This window comes from Parasteatoda tepidariorum, chromosome 6 (assembly GCF_982258835.1).
Source record: "Parasteatoda tepidariorum strain Cologne lab strain chromosome 6, Ptep-v5.0, whole genome shotgun sequence".
NCBI lineage: Eukaryota > Metazoa > Arthropoda > Arachnida > Araneae > Theridiidae > Parasteatoda > Parasteatoda tepidariorum.
In genome coordinates, this window is record NC_141760.1 from 17,645,203 (window position 1) to 17,666,168 (window position 20,966).

Sequence of the window (20,966 nt, forward strand, 5' to 3'; positions counted from 1 at the left end):
GCGTTAAGTACTTTGTACTTATCAACCCGTCAAACCTCTTAGAAATAATTGATAAAGTTAATTTATAATCAATTTAACCATAGTTTCCAAAGCCTGACATTCTTTGCTTTTTGTAATAGGCTAAAAATAGCAATAATTTTTTGATTAATTTTTTTCTCAGTTTTCCTAATCATTAATGCAATTTTATGTGTGATAGGAAAAGCACATTTACCGATAAATTTCGATAACGGTCGTCGTAAAACACGTCTTTGCGTTTAATGTTGCAATCTAACACTGATTCGAGTAATGAAGCAATAATAATAACAGAAAAAAATAATCTAAATTAATTCCATCAATAAAATCTTATCATTTACAAATAAAATTATCTACACAGAACACAAAAACGCACTCTATCTCTCTCTTTTTTTAATTCACAGTAATAAAAATTTTACTGATTTTTCTTCAAATCGTATTAAAATAGATTCTTTCGGGGATAGGGGGCCCTTTGAGAAAAGTAAAATTTAGGTTAAGGCTGCTTACACAATTCAACATAGTAAGCTTGGAAATTACTGTCACAAGTATTTTTTTATACTTCTGTTCCTTAACCTGTCACGTGATTTTCAGGGTTTATTGCAAAACGAGATATACACATGTACTTTAAGGCTAGGCGTAATTTTGAGTCCAAAGAAAATCTTTCGTTTCAATTCAAAAACTACTTTAAAAAACTAATAAAATAGCAATTAAGTAAATATAGTTTTCGTCTAATTTCTTTCCAGTAAATATATTTTTCCTTTTTAATAAGTAGACTATGCAGACTTTTAAGCAATAATTATAAAAATTGTACAATTGTACTTTTTTTTGGGTGGTTTATTTTACCCGAGTTTTGCATATTGTGAATTAAGCACATCATTAAAATTGGTGAACTCAAAAAGAGACAACATGGATAAAAACACCCCATTATTAATTAAGCGAATTAAATACCCATTTAATTGGGCCATTGTGTCAGAATCGTATGTAATTAAATTTTTATTTAGGTTAAATTAGTTAAAAAATAATTGATGTAGAAAGATTCATTTCAAATCCACGGCAAGGAACTTTTCTCACTTAATACTATTTAACAAAATGTTTAGAACTCTTAAATAGTTCTAAATTTTAGTAATTACACTCATGCAATGTGATATGATGAACAAATAATTATTTTTAGATATTTAAATTTATTTACTTAATCATTTTTATTAATATTTTTAATAAAAAAAATTATTTATCCTCGAAAAACAATTATTAAGTGATACATTATTTATAACAATACCATATATTTCATATTTGTATTTACAATTAGGAATAATTAAACTTTGTATCCTAATGTGTTGAAATTTTTTTTAAATTTCGTTCGAATTAAATTCAGGTTTAATATTTGATTACATTAAATTAGTGTTCAAAGGCTCAAATCGAATCAGACGTTAAATTTATATAATAGTTAATAAGGTGCTCTTTTCCAGGTTCCCCCCCCCCCCTGTTTTTTGACCAGTAAGAACTAAGCGCATTATTAAAATTTATCTCATTTGATTTTTTTTTTTTTTTTTGCGAATTTTATTAAATTACCAAAAAAGAAAAAAAAAAACTACTAGAGTTTGTATTTTCAAAAATTTTGCAGAAAAAAAAATAGCGAAAGTTTAAAACAATAGTTTTAAGCAATAAAAGTTACCAACTTTTAACTCTTACGGACAAATGCATTTTTCTTAAAAGATTTTTATTTGAAAAACGCAATTTTTTGGTTTTGCTCATTTGGTTATTGAAGCAAGAATTGTAGTGCATCCAAATAGAAATTTATAGTTATTTTTTTGTTTTATAAATTTAATAAACACTAATAAACAATTCGCTTTTGTTATATGTTATGTTTGTTATATATCGCTTTTGTTTTGTTTGTCTTTATATTACAATTTATAATTGAAAAGTTAACTACAAGTACATTTTACTGAGAATGTATCAATAACACAGCGAAATGGGTTAAATTTGACCCAACTTGAAACCACAGGATCAGCAGGTCAAAGTTGAAGGTTATACGTCCCTTCTTCTACAGAAGGGGTTTTTGCCCTCAAAATATTTCCTTTCCCCTTGAAACTTGAAATGGGACTTTCCCTCAAGAAGTTATTCGCATAGGATAATTTAAAGATCAGTGAACCTAAAAAAGAAAAACACATAGTAAAAAACATGTAAACATTACATGTGTTGCTGTCACAGAAACACAAAATAATCTTTGTTTCTGCCACACATTAAATGTAGTGTAATATTGTCAAGCTACAAAGAAAACAATCAAACAGATTATAAGCTAATAATGTTGTTTTTTTATTTTACGCTTGATTCAAACGTAGAGGGTGTAACACTTGTGTTTATCAATTTATAAACATTAATATCTTATTATTTATGTTTAATGAGAGGAATTAGAAAAAGTAAAAGTGAATAATAACAATAATAAAAACTTTTCAAAATACATTATGGTTCTTAAAAAAAAAAAAGCAACAAAAGCGATAAAAAAACAAAACAACAAAAGCGATACCAAACACACAAAAAGCGATACCAAACTTTTAGCGAAGTAAAGACATAAGTAAAGTAAAGACATATCGTGATTAACTCATTGTTTGAAGTAAAAATGTATAGAAATTCTATTGCCATGATTAATTTAAATTTAAAAGCAAGCATTATTTCTTATATTTTTAAATCACTGTTTCGAATTAAGCTTAAAAAACTATTATTATTATTAAATTAAAATAAATGTTAGCGTACGTTTCTTTTCTTCTTTCAAATAGAAATAAAATATTCATATGCAAATTGGGGGAATAGATTAGTTACTTTTCATTCCACAACATGCAGCTAATAAAAAAAAATTATTAATTATTTATAATAAAACCATGGGCTGGCACTAAAGGATCTTAATATTTAGACTCAATTAAATCATTCATTTCTTGCAAACAGAAATTCAAATAAACTAAATATAATATTAATATTTTAATAGTAGCAATTTAGTCGCAGCATTTTTCTCCTATTTTTGTAATATTTTACTTACGAATTCAATTTAAGAATTAAGAAAAGTTATTTAAATCTAGTTGTTGCATAGCTAGCAACCCCTTAATTAATATCTTATAATGTAAAAGAAAAAAAAAAGAGAGAAGAAAAGGAAAGAAATATAATTTCTCCTTCTGGCAAGTTGTGGTTGTGCTTTACGTAAGCGCTTAGCATGGTTTTGGTTAGTTCTTAACTGCCCTCAGTCAAACTTTTGAATGCGCAGAATACATGTAAATATTTGTCGAGCAAATATGGTAGCACACAATACCATACACACTTTCTCAAAGAGATATTCCATTAGATGGAGTGTGTACCATTTAAACGAAAAAATACTTGAGGACGACAGCTTCAATTTGTTGGAAATTTATTGCCCTATGTCATGCACACAACAAACACAATTAAAAAAGATTGACAGAAGTAACCTTTCCCGAATGTGTGATATATTGACAACTCCCTCTGGGCTAGACAGCTTCGTCTACGCTGCGTAGGCACATTTGTTTACAAACAAGCAGAGCTATGACCTTGACCTGTATTTACAGAGCGCAGTTTTTCTTCCCTTTTTCGCCTACTTGTTGTTAGGATTAAATTAATCCGGTTCTTTTACTTGGCTATCAAAAAGATTCACTTTCTTCATTAATATGCAAAAGTAGTGCGGGATTTTATATGCGAAGACATCTGGTAATCTTTTATTGTGCTAATAAACTGGCGTAGAAAAAATAACTTTGTTGCTAAGCCTTTTTTTTTCCTCCTTTAGTTTAAAGCTTATGATTAATACTTAATTTTTTTGTGTATTGTCATTATTTTCACGTTTTGAACTGGAAACTTTACCTTCGGTTTATAAAGTGTTTTTTTTTTTTTTTTTATGTAACGCGATTACACCTGAAATCTTAAGACAAGGTTGTAGGTTTGAGAAAATAAAAGTAGTTTTGTGTTAAGAATTTATTGAAAATTTCGCATAACAAATCTATATTATATAAAACGCTAATACGTACGTATGTATCAATAAAACCGATGATATTTCTTTTCTCGCGCTGGCAACAGTTTTCATTTTTAATTGATTGGATTCGGCGCGCAAGAGCACGTAGTGAGCAACCAGATAACAATAACCAGAGTGAGCATTATCAGGTTGTTCAATTCAGATTCATGCACTAAAAACATGACAATATTTAATTTAAACTCAATTAGGAATTAATTAATTAATTGAAGTGAGAATGCTTTAAAAGGCCGCTGTTGAATTGATATTTTTCTACTGGGAGCTACCTAAACGTCTAAAAAACGTTTAAGTGTTTGTATTGAATGCATTGAATTTTTTTATATTTCGCGTTTATTGAATTGCATTGAATTTTCACGCTTTAAAATGCAGAATATTAGTGAAGCAATATTTGATAATTTATTTTGCTAATATGTTTCTTATTTAGCTAATGTTTTGATTTTTTCATCATGTACAATCTAAATAGCTAATATACTTTTTTAAAAGCCAATAAGAACATTGGTAGAATTCATCTACATAAGTACAATACTATGTCTTTGATGATAAAATACTATGTCTTTGATGATAATATATTATGTCTTTGTGCTAGAACATTGTGGTCATTGTCGAGCGAGCGCAGCGAGCCATGGTTCACGACGTGAACCACACAGGATTGCGTAGCAATTCTCGGGGGTTGGCGAGCGTTAGCGAGCAGGGGGCGGAGCCTCCTAGTTATAATTATTTCTTTTTACGGTATATAGATAATTTAAATTAATCGATAGTTAACTAACTTACTTAATTTTTAGTCGACAGAGTGAATTATAATCTTTCTACTGTGCGTGGTAAAAAAATTAAAAAAAATCTGACTGTATTTTCTCCTTTTTTGCTCAGTTTATGATTGGGACATAAGATTCGCACTTTTTTTTTTTTTTTTTTTTGAGCTCACGTGTATTATTATTTTATTATTTTACAACGAAAACGTCGTAATTGGTTCATAAAATATTTCTTAAAATAACAGAATTGATCGTGAAATATGCACACAAGATAACTGCAGAAAAAGTTAGTATCAATAAATAAAAAAAAACATCAACTAACAAGACATTTTTCTGATTTTTGCTGCAAAAATTACAATTATTTAGTCTTGCAATTGGTGTTATATAATAAGTCAATAATTGACAAACTAGCTTTTTTTTTCAAGCTCAAAGCTATGAGCTCTACATAAACAAAACGAGTAAGTAAAGCAAAAATATTTTTGCTACTATACCTTTAATTTTTAATTGTATAACTTATTTATTTAGCTTTTTCTTCTTCTTTTTTTATACACTTTATTTTCAAGTTTCGCACTCAGCCTTTTTTATAAAATGTTTATTGAAGTAACAAGATCATCCTTGAAATTTGGTGACATTTTAACTTTGTTGCAGCAATTACAATTATTTCTCTAAAATGTTTAATAAAAAATCGGACGTTGAATTTAATTTTAATTAAATTTAAAAGAATAGTTTCCTAAGAATTAAATGTACAAAAAGAGAATTAGACATTGAAATATTCAACCAATGTGGATAAAACACAGCGTTATATCTCAGATTGCGTTGTTGAAGTTATTTATTGTTTCCTTTACTTCATCTTGAACAAAAAATGTGTCTTTAAAGTGCAGATTTAATCAAAATTCTGCAGTAATATGATGAAAATGACAATTAGCCCATCAATTATTTTGAAGCTTCAGAAAAAGAAATTATTTACAATTACTAATTATTGACAGTTATTTATAAATTTAATCTGCTATTGAACTTATAAATAACTATTGAAACGAAAATTAATACAAGAAAGGTACTTTTGTAGACTCAAAATATTATCTTTTAATAATAATAATAATAATAAAATTAACATTAATCTTTTTTGATATTCTGTTATTGGGGAAACTATATTCAAGATAAATTTTAAAACTGGCAATAAAAGATCAAGAAAGCTATCTGTTTTAACTGTTGGTTATCAATCAAAAATATTTGTAGGTTAAATATTTGTGTTACAAATGCCGAACTGAATTCATTAAATTGATGTGAAATTAAAGTCTATAATATTTACGATAACCTCATAAAACGTTTAGCACTAATTTTTAATTTTTGTAGATTATAGCCACTTTACCAGTTAATTAATTTTCATCATTTTTTTTAAAATCCTGAATGATATAGTTTATTGAAGAACATTTTTATATTTTTTGATTTTACCTGATACACGTACTGTAAATATTGTACGTAATCCTGTGATGTTATTTTATTTTCACATTTTTGGTTTATATTGTAACTATTTTTTGTTTCTTATTTACCATTATTTTTTTATTTTTTCATTTTTTAAATTTTTGTTCCCTCCCCTGTAAACATCCTTCTTAGGTCTTAAGGTTGTTTTTCGAGGGCTTCTTCGTAATATGAAATGACGCTTTTTTACGAATAATATGCTATTTTCATAACTTATGTGAGTTTGCAACAGTTACTCGAGACTGTTAGGACAAGTTTAGCCTATCTGAAGATAGCGCTGTCTATGCTTATTCTGAAAATGTCGCAAAACGTCGATATGGAGAAAAGCCACAGCTTTGTCGAAATAAAAAGCATTTGTGGTCTACTTTTTTAATATTTAAAAACTTACTCCAATGCTGCATTACCTGGGCTCAAAGAAATTTGCAAAAACTAAGAATAATTTTCTTCTAGATGAAAAAAAAAATATCGTCAAGTTGGCGATTTTTATAAAAGTTTAATAACTTTTAAAACATTTAAGTTAATTCGTCCGTTCTGCAGCTCAGATAATTCTTCACAATAAGATGATATAAATAGTTTAAAATCATCGTTTTGCTTCAAGTACAAGGCACTTAAACTTTCTTAATTTCTTTGGCGATAAAGCTTCGAAAAACCATGTCAAATAATTCGGTCATTTATGATGAAATTTCCTCTACCTTCTCCAATAGATTCAATCTTAATTACTAAACTATCATCTCCAGCTATTTTGTTTTCTCTTAAATTATTATTTTGGTGGCGCGAGCCTTGATATTCAGGAACTCCATTGCTTAAAGCAACACTCCTCGTCCTTAATGAAGAAAAAATATCTAACGAAATAAGAGAAAAAAGTAATAAAGTGGGTGAAAAAGTGTTTAAAATAAATAGCGTAAAAAAAAATATTCAGCCACGCCACAAGCTATTTAAGGGATAACCTAGCAACAACTTTGTCACCAACAACGGAAGGAATTTAATTTAAATTTTACCTGAACAGAAGAATATTTGACAAAGTTTCACCGTACTTCTCAGAATGTTAACAATTTGAAATGGGGAAACAATATTTCTTTTTTCTCGATAGGGCTTGAAAATGCTAATGCAACTGCTAAACGGGAGCTCAATGTCAGTAAATCAAGTAAAAAATGGGGTGCTAAAAAAAAGCACAAAAGGAGAAAGCAAGAAATTTTTTATAAAGTTTATCGATTTGACTTTTATTCTAAACAGAAAACTTACTGAGAAGTTCGCGAAATAATTTAAGTAAAAATTTAAAAATTATAATTTTAATAAAAAAAAAATTATTTTGAATATTTTTATATTATATTATATATATATTTTATATTATATTTGAATATTACATTATAACTTATTTTATATATTTTTTTATACCTTATATTTTTTACACTTGCTTTCTAAATTTTTTATATATTTTTAAATTTTTTATATCTTTTTCGGGAACTATTCGATCGACATAAATTTAAATTTTGTGTATCAGCATAAGAAGTCTTATGCATAAGCAATCATATGTAAAAAATCGCATTTTTTCGTGCATTTTACCTGGAGCCTTTTCCTTTTTATTTATTAATGATTTATAAGTGACAAAAAGAGAAAGCTTAGTTTTATTTTTAATTATCAATTATCTTAAAAATTTGCTACCTTATATTTTATGGCAAACAGTATTTGTTTCATCATATTCTATTACCCTATTAAGCTGTGAATTAACGAGAAAAAAAGTACCGGGAAGAGGCATCAGAAAAAAGCACCTCATCAGCAGTTATGTATGTTAAATTTACATAATTGCTGGTGCTTTTTTTCTTACAAGTACTTTTTTTCTGTCCACCCGAAGTCAACTTTTTATTATAGTTGTTGTATGTAAGTAGGCTTACTAAATGTTGGAAAGTTGATGTGTATTTGTCTATATAATACAAATACATTAATTTTAATTTATAATGAATACATATTAAAAGTTAATGTATTTGTATATACATTAACTTTTAATACTTTACATTATAAATATAAATGCAATGTTATAATGTATAATAGGTTGTTAAATTCGTATAATTATTAACGTTGGTGCTTTTTTTTCTTTACAGGTACTTTTTTTTGTCCATCCGAAGTCAACTTTTTATTAAAGTTGTTGTATGTAAGTAGGCTTAATAAATGTTGGAAACTAAATACCTACTTATTATTTATTCTTACTTTCATTGATTTTAAATTCTGTGAAGGCACGGATATTAAATGATAAAAATTGGAAAAGAAAAAAAATCGAAATTAATTTAAACATTAATATTATTTTTCATGTGAATTGTTTATTATGGGAGTATTGTAAGAGATAAAACAGAAAAAACGAACAATCTTAATAAATGTTTTAAAACAATGTATTTTAAAATATAATTATGCCATGCAATTGAAGAAACAACTTGCAAGTCGTTGTTATTTCAATTGCACGATAGAATACATGCTTAGTGTAAAAATTTATTGAATTATTTATGAAATGGTTCCCTAAATTTAGTTTTGTCTCGAGTTCAAAACAATTGAAAAGAACAGCAAACACTCAAGACTTGCCAATCAAAGTAAAAGACTGAAATTCAGATAAGATAACATTTTGAGTCACCCCTAATACAGGCCCCACCGTTCAAGACAAGAGGTTAAATTGCCCCCACTTACCTTTGACAAATTGGCAGCATAATTTGTCGTCTGCCCAATAGCATTTTAAAAAAAAGAAGAAGAAAAAGATCGTTTGAAAATAGCTATCAAATTTAATCAGATCGTTTGACAGTTAAAGCGATTGCGAAGGTTTAGTTTTTTCGTAATTTATGCAAAAATAATTATTACAGTCGAAAGTTTATGAGTCATCTTTTTTTCATGCTGCAATTTAAATTAAAGATAATTTTAGCTTTGAAAAATTTGTCTTATAAAGACACTATATTATTTTTGGCAAAGTTGGGATTTTTGGTATTTTATTGAAAATTATGGCATGGTGCTTAGGTCTAGATATTAAATTTTTTTTGATAATTCAGATTTTTTCTTTGTTTGACTTTTGTAATTAAATTTTGTTTTACAAATTCTACAGTATTAATTATTTGTTATTTTGTTGTGCGATTGAAAAAACAACACAAGTGCTTCACAGAAGATTTTTACTTACGTTTTTTTTTTAATTGCATTTCAGTAACTAATTTATTAATAAATACAGTCATCTCAAGATTTGGAGAGGAAGTACAATACAGATATTTAACAAATGTCCAAATTATAAGTATATATTTAATAAGTATGTTAAGATAAAAATTTCTGTATTTTTATTGAAGATCACGGGGTAAAATTTATGTTTCTGGTTCTATGAGAGCACCAAAAAAGTTCGGTAATTTTTACCGAAATTATTTGGTAATGGTTTTGGTAGAATTAACAATAAAATATGGTTTCATAATATGTTATGAATTTTGGTAAATGTGGCAAAATTTGGTAGCTTTATCATGATACCACGGCATAAAAACCTTTTAATTGACTAAATTTACTTTTCAGTTTTGTATTTTTTACTGTGTGGCAATAAAAACTCTAATTTTGAAAACCAGAATTTCCTGTAAACCATTATGGAGGAAAAATTGCCGAATGAATGGTTTAAGTATGGTGTATTTTGGGTTTTAAGAGTCAGAGTTATGATTTGTTTTTTTTTTTATCAGAAATGTCATTACCCTACGCTAGAGCAATTTTACCAGAATTTTTTCATCGTGTATAATTCTTCACTAATTGTACAGTGTACGATTCAAATCAGTATCGAGTAAAGAAAAGGAAGTATGGCAAATGAATTAAAACATAAAAATTAGGTTTTCAATGACATGTATCATCTTTCTTAACTCAAATAGTCTAGCTACATTTGCTTAATTCGTTAGAAATAAGTGTTTTAATGTCGTCTTAAAAACGTCTTAATACATCTGGTGATTCCTATATAGTCTCGTTATCGTTGTTTCTAATTTGAGTTGCCCGTGGTGATGTAAATATTATTCTAATTTAGCCCTCCTCTAAGCTGTGGCTTTTATAAATCATCTTTAGATACGAAAAAGAAAAGGAAAGTTGCGTAAGACATCCTCCTCCGGCACATGGTAACAACTTTCGAATCTTTTTATGGAGAGAATTTCCGAGGTCGAATTCCTGACCGATCATTATACTTTCTCTTAAGAAAGCTAAAACCACACTTACGGATATTTTAAAGGATGAGAAAATGTTTCTCTCGCAGTCCATTGTATTTTTTTTGGCGAAATTTAATTACGTTAAAGACAGGCAGTTACTCCGACGGTATGCAGTCACCTGAAAATTATAAAAGGAAACCGCGCGCCTTGATAATTGCTTTGTGACTGCCTCTTCTGTCAATATCACTGACAAATATACCTGCTTTCATAATATGTGTGTCAGTCATGTTCATTTGAGAGGTTAAATGTGGAAAGTGTCGTTTTAAAGAGTGTTTTTCTTCGCCAAGGAAAAAAAAGAAGAAGAAGAAATACCACCGAGAAACCATCCGGAAAGTTTAAGTTTTAAACCCTGTAAATTTGGTTTCTTAAAAATTAGAGACTGAACATGAAAACAATAAAAAAAATTTTTAAAACCTCAGAATTATATGACTTAAAAAAAATCTAGCCACTTTGACGAAATATTCTCATTTAATAAATAGAAAGAATAATAGGGCCGGGATAGCCTGGTTGGTAGGGCACTGGGCCCATGTCTAAGAGGTCCTGGGCTCGATCCAAGCCTGCCGAAGACTTCCCGTGTAGTAAATGGTGACTGATGCACGTTAAATCTGTCGAGTCTCAAAGTCCTCCATGTTCCAATAACAAATCAAAACCTCTGGAGGTACTGAATTGGAGATTGATCGTTCTCTGATTCAGGTCAAAATTACGATCTGTGGATGAATGAATGGATGTATGAATGGGTCCACCCTATAAACGGGTGTGACGTATGGGTGTGTGTGGCAGAAGTCGAATTCTTGGCCATAGATGGCGCCACTGGAAAACAAGAACAATCGCACCCTCTCTGCCTTATGGCATACGTCAACTACAACAATAATTTTCAATATTCGCCCATTTTTATTAGTCTACATTATGCAGTATTTTATTTATTAATTTATTTATTTAATTTAAAACCGTCATTGAACATTTGGGTTTATGACTACCCATGTACAACTCCGTAGCCTTGTAATTTTGAACCCAATCCAGAAGACAAGGGTACTCCTGGATCAAGTATTGGGAGAAATTTGCCTCCGTAGACGACTTTTTGATAGAACTAACTCGCATTTGCCTTACATGGTGGGGAAAACCCCGTAAACGACCGACGGTTAGCCCGACAGCAGGGGGATTCTAACCCATGATTCGTCTACCACTGAAAATATTTTACTTCAGCACAGTGGTTGGTGCGAGCCGGGAGCAGAGTTCGTATCAACCAGCCACCGCTGGGATTCAAACCTGCACTCATCTCATTGGGAGACGAACGCTCAGTTCCCTGAGCCACCGCGGCTCCCCAAATATCATTAAAAGTCAACAGAATTAAGAAATATTAAAAAACATCGAAATAGCAGAAATGTAAACGTATTTTTAACACTTCTTGTTTGTATATTGCTACCTTTATGGGCAAAAATACCATTTGTTAATTGCAGTCCTTGTCTTAAACTTAGTTACCCTAATACTTTGTTTGGAACCAAACTTTGTTGCTTATTGATCCGTAATATTCGATTTGAAATTTTCGGTTGCTAGTAGCTAACTGGCGAGTGGAAATATCACAACCTGATATAGTTAGTTCTTTAAAACCATAGGAACCAGATCTACGTTTCTCATTGAAAAATGTTTAGATATAAAACAACAATTATATCATGTTATTTCTCAAAAATAAAATGAAAAAATATCTCAAACTAGGTACAGATTTTTTGTTTACAATGAACTATTGCAGTTTTTAATACGCAAATAAAATAAAAATGCTCAAGTAAGAGGGTATCATAATATGAAAAAATTTACTTCCATCTGTTCGTTTTACGTGGTAACAGAGACAAAAGTAAAATACAATGCTTGAAGCATTGTCCGTCATTTGTTGTACAAGGTTAGATAATCGAAAAAAGTGTCTTATTTCTGATTTAAAGGGAGAAAAAAAAAGAATCTTTGTAGCGCTCAAGGCAAAGTGTTTAAAAGAAGGCCAGGGTCGAGCCGTACGTACATTTCTGTTATCAGGGTGTGATTGTAGAAATGGAATAGGAAGATTTACCTGTTTCTTTTCCTATTCGAAACGTATTTATTTTAAATTGTCGACATATTTAACGAGTTTCATGAATGATGCGTTTTTAAGATAGAATTATACTATTAAATGTAGGGTAATACAAAAATGTCGGGTTGTGAAGTTAATACCAGAATACTGTTATACTCCATCGCAAGTTAAGAATAGTATAGGATTTTTAGTAATCATCTGCAACTTATGCATAGTTCCGTTTTATTTCGCTCTCAAATTTTACAAATATGCTCTCAAAACAATATAAAAAGCTTTTAAAAGTTTAACACGCGTCAGAGAGAAATATAATTCGTGCTATCTTTTCTGATATATATATCATAGAATTATTAAAATGGCTATAGTTTCGTAGTCTTACTGGAATCCTAGACTTGGCGACATACTTCGATAAATAAGGAGAACATTGAAGAAGAAACAATTATATGACGATACAGCATTGGATTTGATTGGACCACTTAAAATTCGCGGTTGAGTTGTAATATTGCTCGTAAATTTTGAGTTATCTCGTTTAATTTAAATGAGTTTCAAACTATTAATTTTGATAATTAATGATCACATTACTAATAATCATATCGTAAATAATTAATAGCATATTCATAACTAAAAATTTTAAGTTCGCCGCCGTTATGCAGTAAAGACATATATCTCGTAAGTCTTGAGTGAATTTCGAATTATTTCGCTTAATTTAAATGAGATTTATACTATTATTTTTGATATTTAATGATCTCATTACTAATAATCACATTGTTAATAATTAATAGCATATTCATTACTATAAATTTTAAGTTCGCTGCCGTTGTGTTGAGAACACATACATCTCGTAAGTCTTGAGTGAATTTCGCATTATTTCGCTTAATTTAAATGACATTCATACTATTATTTTTGATAATTACTGATCTCATTACTAATAATCATATTGTTAATAATTAATAGCTTATTCATAACTAAAAATTTTAAGTTCTTCGCCATTTTGCTGTAAATTGCAAAATGTAATTTGTGTCTCTCGTAATCTTGTGTGAATTCCGAATTATTTCGCTTAATTTAAATGAGATTCATACTATTATTTTTGATAATTAATGATCACATTATTGATAATCATATTGTTAATAAGTAATAGCATATTCATAACTATAAATGTTAAGTTCGCCGCCGTTGTGCTGTAAACACATATATCTCGTAAGTCTTGTGTGAATTTCGAATTATTTCGCTTGATTTAAATGAGATTCATACTATTATTTTTGGTAATTACTGAACAGATTATTAATAACGATATCGCTAATAATTAATTTTAAATTTGTTAAATAACAATAAATTCAAAGTTCGTGGTTGTGCTGTAAGCACATATATCTCGTAAATCTTGACTCAATTTCAAATTACCTTGTTTAATTTAAATGAGATTCATACTATTATTTACAATAATTAACAATCACATTATTGATAATTAACGATATTTCGGATGATAGTATAAATAAATTTATTATACATACAAATTTAAAAATCTTGGTTGCGTGTAAACATGTTATCAGCTTACAAAGTTTATCCTGTGTTAAAAAAATGAAAATGAGATTCGAACGGATGGCCGCAAGTCTTGCGTAAATTTCGAGATTTCTCGCTTAATTTAAAGGGCTGTATTTACATAATGAAAGAGGTAAAGTTCATTAAAATAGTCATTTTAAATAAACGACCTTCGCTTTGGCAATGGTTAATAGCGCCGTTGGACTTCGTCCAGAAACTGAAGGTGCTGAGCCACCCTGACGTAATCTATAATAACTAGATGTAAGTTTTTAATCTGATTTTTACTTAAAATTCGACCTTCAATAAAACCGCTTCTCCATCCCCTTAAATTCGTTTTATTATGCGTTTAATTTCCTGTTTTTTACCTTTTTTGTTTTCAGACATGTTATAACAGCCGCTGTCAAGGGCGGTCAAACGGATTACCCACATTTATTTGCGGCTAATATAGAGATTCAAAATGATTGTATTTTTTGAAAATGATGATAGGGATTTGAAATTGCTTCAAAATATCAGTTTTCATTCTCTTATTTAATATTCAGTGTTGAGAGTTAAGCGTTGGATTAGCCTTGGGAAATAATGCGTTGTAAATACAGTAATGAATGTTTTTGTTGCTATTAAAAAGTTGTTTTCACTATGGAATTAATTAATCAGTGTACAATTTCATACGCTTTTACAATGTTATTCGTTACTTTTATTTATTAAACCTTTGCAAAATAATTAGAAAAACAACAATTGTATTACGTAATTAAATTAAAAACTAAATAATTTAATACAATAAAAAAATATTGCGTGTTTATTGTGGCTAATAAAGATTGTAAATGGTGTATCTTAGCTGACTTTTTTTTCAGACCGAAATATAATTTGGGATTTGAAATGACATCAAAATATCAGTTTTATTCTTTTTAGGGTTTTTTTTATTATCAGTGTTGGATTAGCCTTGAAAAATGATAAATTGTAAATACACTAATGAGTGTTTTTTACCCTTCATTATTTAAAAACTGATTTTTATTATTGAATATACTGGCATAGTATTAAATTCTTAAGTTTTTAAAGTCAAAAAAAAATCTTTTTTAAGGAAAAGTTAATGTTAAATAAAGTTATTTGTTGTAATAAAAATGCAGTTAAGTAATTTTTATTACAAGATTTTGTTGCCAATTCCATTACATTCCCGAATTTTTTTTTTCTCTTGGGACATTTTTTGGCGTATTTTTTATTACTTTATTTTTTTTTACTATTTTGACAGTAGTACTTTTTTTACGCACAGGTGTTTTGGGTCCTTTTTTGATGAGAAACTTTTCTTAAGATTTTTACCTCTAACAGACACAAACCTATTTATATACGTGAAACAAAAATTCTGCTCTAAGTATTATTACATTTTCCCTTTATTCTTTAGTTATATTATTTCAGCTTTTAACATTTATTTCAAACTCATATCAAAAGTCTTACCTCGATTTATCTTTACTATGATATTTAAATAAGTATTTGAATAAGTTATTTGAAAATTCAGCAAAGAAATAACATTTGGATTGAAGTTTTTGATATTATATAAATAGTGATTTATACATACATTTATAGTTCTTATATAAACTGTAAGAGAAATTTTTTTCTCTAAAGATAACGATGCTCGATATTATCTCTAAAATCAGAAAACTAACCGCAGAGAAACGAATATTTAAAGTGCGTCGAAATTTTTTTTTACTTAATTGATAAGAAATATTTCCCTCCCTCCAACCTACTATTTAAAATATACATGATAAAAATAAATGTTTTTTCCAAGACATAAGTAGCAATAAAAAGTTTATGTGCAAAGCAGTCAGTCCCATGTGGTCTAGTGGTTAGGATTCGTGGCTTTCACCCACGCGGCCCGGGTTCGATTCCCGGCATGGGAAGAAGGGTTCTATGGTGTAATGGTTAGCACTCTGGACTTTGAATCCAGCGATCCGAGTTCAAATCTCGGTAGAACCTAACATTTTTAAAAAGTATCATTTTTTATTATCATTATTAATTACTCTTGTTAATTTTTTCGCCAAAAAACCTTAATTCTGAATTTTTTAGCTACCTTTATTTTATCTTATCTTAACCTATGTTCTCTAATTACTTCACCGCAATGCCATTTTAAAAATTGATATTTATCTTCCTCAGAGAAAAGTCAGGATTAAATCTTATACGGATTCTGAAATAAGAAATTAAAAAAATTTTATTGAGAAAATTGAAACAAATTTATATAAAATTACATTTATATTGAATTTTTTTTTTTTTACTCTTCCAATTAGCAAATTAAAAAAAAAATTCTTATTGTATAATCTTTTTCTAAGCAATGTACAAAAACTAATGTTGAGTTTTATTATCATCATTATTTATTTCATGTACAATTTACATTTTTTTTCAACAAAAAGTCATTTTTTTTAAAGTTTGCATTTTACAGTTATTTATTTTATTTTATTCTACTCTTTTCTTTTTCTTCTTCTTTTTTTAATACTCTTATTACTATTGGTATCATTTTAATAACAATTAAATCTTTCCATCTTAGAATACTTGTTGTTTCGTTTTACTTAATTTTCTTTTTTTGGGAGTGCAATTTATTCTTTAGGATGCGTTTTACTGTTTTTTTCTTAATTTTACTTTATTTATTTATACTCTTATTACTGTAACTATCATTTTTGTAACAATTAAATCTTTCCATTTTAGAATACTTGTTTTTTTTTCAAATTTAATTTCTTTTTTAGGGAGTAATTTATTCTCTAGCAGGCATTTAAATTGCCACGATGCGATGATTGATTGTGAACTTATAAATTTTGAAAGAATATATTATTTTAATATTGCATATTTATTCAATAAAAAAACTGCTCACTATTGTATAATAAATATTTTAACTTCAGCTTAAGTTGTTTATTTATTACCATAAAATTGATGCTTGTTTTTGGCATAAGTTGAGATCTATTCTAAATATACGTGAATAACTCTTAATTATTGCTCACCTCGCTATTAGTTATTTCAAATATACATGAATAAATTTTAATTAAAGCACACCTTGCTACTAGTTATTAATAGTTGCACACCACGCTATTAGTTATACTAAATATACATCAATAACTTTTTATTATCGCACATCTCACAATTAGTTATTAATTTATGCACTGACTCACTATTAGTTATTCTAAATATACATGATATAATTTTAATTATAGCGTACCTCGCTATTAGTTATTCTAAATATATAGGAATAACTTTTAATTTTAGCATACATCGCTATTAGGTATTCTAAATATACATGAATAATGTTTAATTATTGCACACCACGCTATTGATTATTCTAAGTATTTTATAGTAACAGGAAAAGAACCTAAAGTATCACTCGTAAATAAAGCAAAAAAGAAAAAAAAAACTTTTTTTTTATACGGCGAGATGATATTGGAAAAATTTTAATGAATTTTTGTTTTGTTTATTTCGCTTTATTTGCGGGTATATAAATAATTGAAAATACAAGTTTTGGCGGAGCGATTAGTAAAGTTTATTTTTAACGCGTACTCTTCACATTTTTGTCTTGACACTTGAGATAATTAAGTTTAAAGGTAATTAATTGTTTTTATTTTGAAATATATGTTTAAAAAAATAAGATTGAAAGGAACATTGATTTTTGACACACCCCTAATTAGACTTATTAATTAGGGAAAAAACAAGCATAAAAAAACTCATTCAAATTATATTATCAATTTTGCTAGAGCTCTCTTTTAAAATTTAATACAGTTCTGATTTTATTTATTATATTATTAATGATTTAAAAGGTTTATTTGATTATTTCTTAAATTCGATTTTCACTATGTCAATAAACACAAATATTGACTATCCATTAAATTTTACTTTGTCCGTCTTCAAAATTGTAATTCTTTTTTTTTTCCAGCGAAACTAGTCAATCTATAGAATAGACATGAAACTGAAAAAGTACCAAAACAAACCACTTAAAAAGAATTCTTTTTCGAAGGTCAGTGCCTTCTTTCCCAAAGATGCCCATCCAGGGAGGCAGGAAGCAGACGATCCGATTACTAAAGATTGCGGCAGTTTTACACTCCCCCCTATCGTAAATTTTGGAGATTGGGGGTCGGCTTCTTTTTCCCAATGCCCCACAACCAATTAGAGAAGTTGGAAAACAAGGATGCTACTGCTAACACTTGGTAAATAGAAGAAAAGATAAAATGTTGATTTTTCTCAGAAAACGAAAAAATATTTCATTTCACTTTTTTTTGTGCAGTGTATTTTCTTAAATTACACAAGACTTTATTTTAGTTTAATAAACAGCATTACTTACCTACCAAGCATTATAGCATTTCTTTAATGTATGTCTTTCTTTAATGTATGTCTTTCTTTAATGTATGTCGTTCTTTAATGTATGTAATGTATTTCTTTAAAGTATGGTAAACCAGCGGTTACCAATTTTTTTCGGTTATGGAACGCAAAGTGATCAACATTCTTCCGACGGAGCAGACACTTTATAACTAAAGTATATAAAGTGAACGTAAAGTAATATTGTGAACGTACACATTAATCTTTAAAAGACTGCTTTATTTTGAAAATATTTATTAAGAAGAATGGAATTTTTTCTTTGTTCTATACTACAAATTAGGTTTATCACAGTATTGGAGCCGAAACTGGCCTTATTATGAATTTGTTTTTGGTGTATAAAGATAAGCTGAAAATGAATAAAATAAGCCAAATTATAGATTTCGTTGATAAATTTAAAAGAACTGTTATAAACATTGAAAATGACTAGTAGGGAAATATATTTCGTTATTAACAATCTAAGTTGTTTTATTTTGGTTTGAAAAGTGCGTTATATAAAATATTAAGTTTTTTTCTCTTCAAAAAATGTGCTATTTCTTTTTTATTAGCATTTTGCTTTAAATAATAATTGTAAGGGCAACCAAAATGGCATTTAAATATTCCGCTGCTCTTCTGCTTTGATTATCTGGTGTTTATTTTTTTCTCTTTCGCCAACCTAAAATTAAATACTATAGGCTTACTAAATCAAGGATTTTGATGGATATTATCAAATTGGAAATCGAGGAACGGCACAATGTGAGTCAGAAAATTTCCCGGAATATTTAAAATAAAACCAGGAAACAAACAAAAGAGAAAGTAACAGAATTGCTTTTGGATCATCCAGTTTACTGATTCAAACCAAATTCACTAAACAGTATCAGTTATTATTTTTCAACAGTAGGTAAATATTACATATTTCTCTATTATTGTTGTATAGGTTTAAAAAACACTTTTAACTTCCGTTGGTCAAACTTCCCTCACAGTGGCTCAAATCATTCTCTATGGTTCGACCCGGTTTATACACTTTTGAGAAATCATTATTAAAAAAAAAAAGAGTAATTTATAATCAAGTCAAACATTCCAAGTTTCTTTTAAATTAAAATATGCACCTGAAGCAGAGAATGACAAAAATTTATAAATGATTTATAAATTTTATCATCTGGCATAGAACTGTCTCAAAATTTCGATACAAATTTCACATTGATTTCGAATAATGACTTATTAATTTATTAATTAATACTAGTTAATTTAAGAATTAAATATTCTGAGCAGCAACTTTCATCCTCCAAAAGTACTTTCCCGTGTTCAGGAATTATCTTACTCTGTGAGAACTCATCTAGAAGTAGAAATTTCCTAGAATATTTAAAATAAAAACAAGAAACAAACAAAAAGGAGAATAACAGAATTGTTTTCTGATCGTGTCAAACTAAATTCACCAAACAGTATCAGTTATTCATCAGTAGGTAAATATTTCATATTTCCTTAGGCAAAATTATTGTTTATTTCTTAAAGTATTTAATGATTGTTTTGTTGGTTTCAAAAGAACTTTTTATTCCCGAGAGTCAAACTTCCCTCACAGTGACTCAAATCCTCCTCAAGTAGGATGGTTCGACTCAGTTTGAATATATGATTTACGACTTTTCCAAAATTCGATTTCTCAGAAACTTTTAGATCGATTTCACTTAAATTTGTATTTCGCCATTTAAAATCACATACTTTAAAATGTCGTTAAAAATTGTAGACTTTGCAAATCAAAAACTTTTCAATTGTTATTAAATAAAATAATAAATTTGCATGGAAATATCTTTGGACAAATGAATTTTATAATTGTCTGTAAACTTTTTTCAAAACGCTTAAAAAGCTCTTGAGATTTGGGAAATAACGCAAAAATCAAATTAACATGAAGGGGTTCCAAACTTTGGAAGTTTGATCCTCAACATGGTAACATGGTTCGACCCAATTTGTACACTTTTGCGAAATCATTGATAAAAAAAGTAATTTGTAATCAAGTCAAACAATGCAAGTTTCTTAAAAATAAAGATATTCTTGAGATATGGAAAAAATGCGCAAAAAATAACATTAACATAAAGGGGTCCAAACTTGGACGTCTCTCCTGACAAAACTATTGGGACCATATTTATCACATTGCGGCTACCCCTTATATTTTGGGAGTCAGAAATCCGAATCCGTTGAAAAAAGGGTAGGTTTATTCAGAGAAAGTGCGTTTTTGTGTCTGATATCGTTTAAATTATCGTCTGCACTTATTAATTCGAATATTTGAGATCACCCCTTCGAACCATTAAGATTGAGTCCTAGAATGCTAAGATCCGATTATTAGATCAAAAGTTATTCCGAATGGTTCGTTTTTTTTTTTTTTTTTTTTTTTTTTTTTTGTTTTTTTTTTCAATTTTGCCCACAGTACACTTTTGAGGAATCACTAATAAAAAGAGTAAATTTTAATCAAATCAAACATTCCAAGTCTCTCCTAAATAAAAATATGCAAAATCAGGGAAGGACAATTATTTATAAATGATTTATAAACTTTATCATCTTTAATTAATATTATATATTTATAAATTTTATCATAATTTATAAACTTTATCATT

At 28.2% G+C, this 20,966-nt stretch overlaps 1 long non-coding RNA gene and 2 other non-coding genes across 4 annotated transcripts in view; all 3 read left to right on the forward strand.

Moving 5' to 3' along the window:
- Positions 1 to 18,350, forward strand: part of LOC122270252 (uncharacterized) — a 41,492-nt gene extending 23,142 nt beyond the window's left edge. The window contains exons 2-3 of one of the 2 annotated variants that reach the window (XR_015434895.1): positions 8,364 to 8,413; positions 17,945 to 18,350. This is a non-coding gene — a long non-coding RNA (uncharacterized LOC122270252). The remainder of the gene's footprint in view (positions 1 to 8,363; positions 8,414 to 17,944) is intronic. The other variant, XR_015434896.1, reaches the window with a different exon arrangement.
- Positions 15,861 to 15,932, forward strand: TRNAE-UUC (transfer RNA glutamic acid (anticodon UUC)). Its single transcript has one exon. It is a non-coding gene; the product is annotated as a tRNA-Glu (tRNA).
- Positions 15,937 to 16,008, forward strand: TRNAQ-UUG (transfer RNA glutamine (anticodon UUG)). The gene has a single exon. It is a non-coding gene; the product is annotated as a tRNA-Gln (tRNA).
- Positions 18,351 to 20,966: the final 2,616 nt, after the last annotated feature.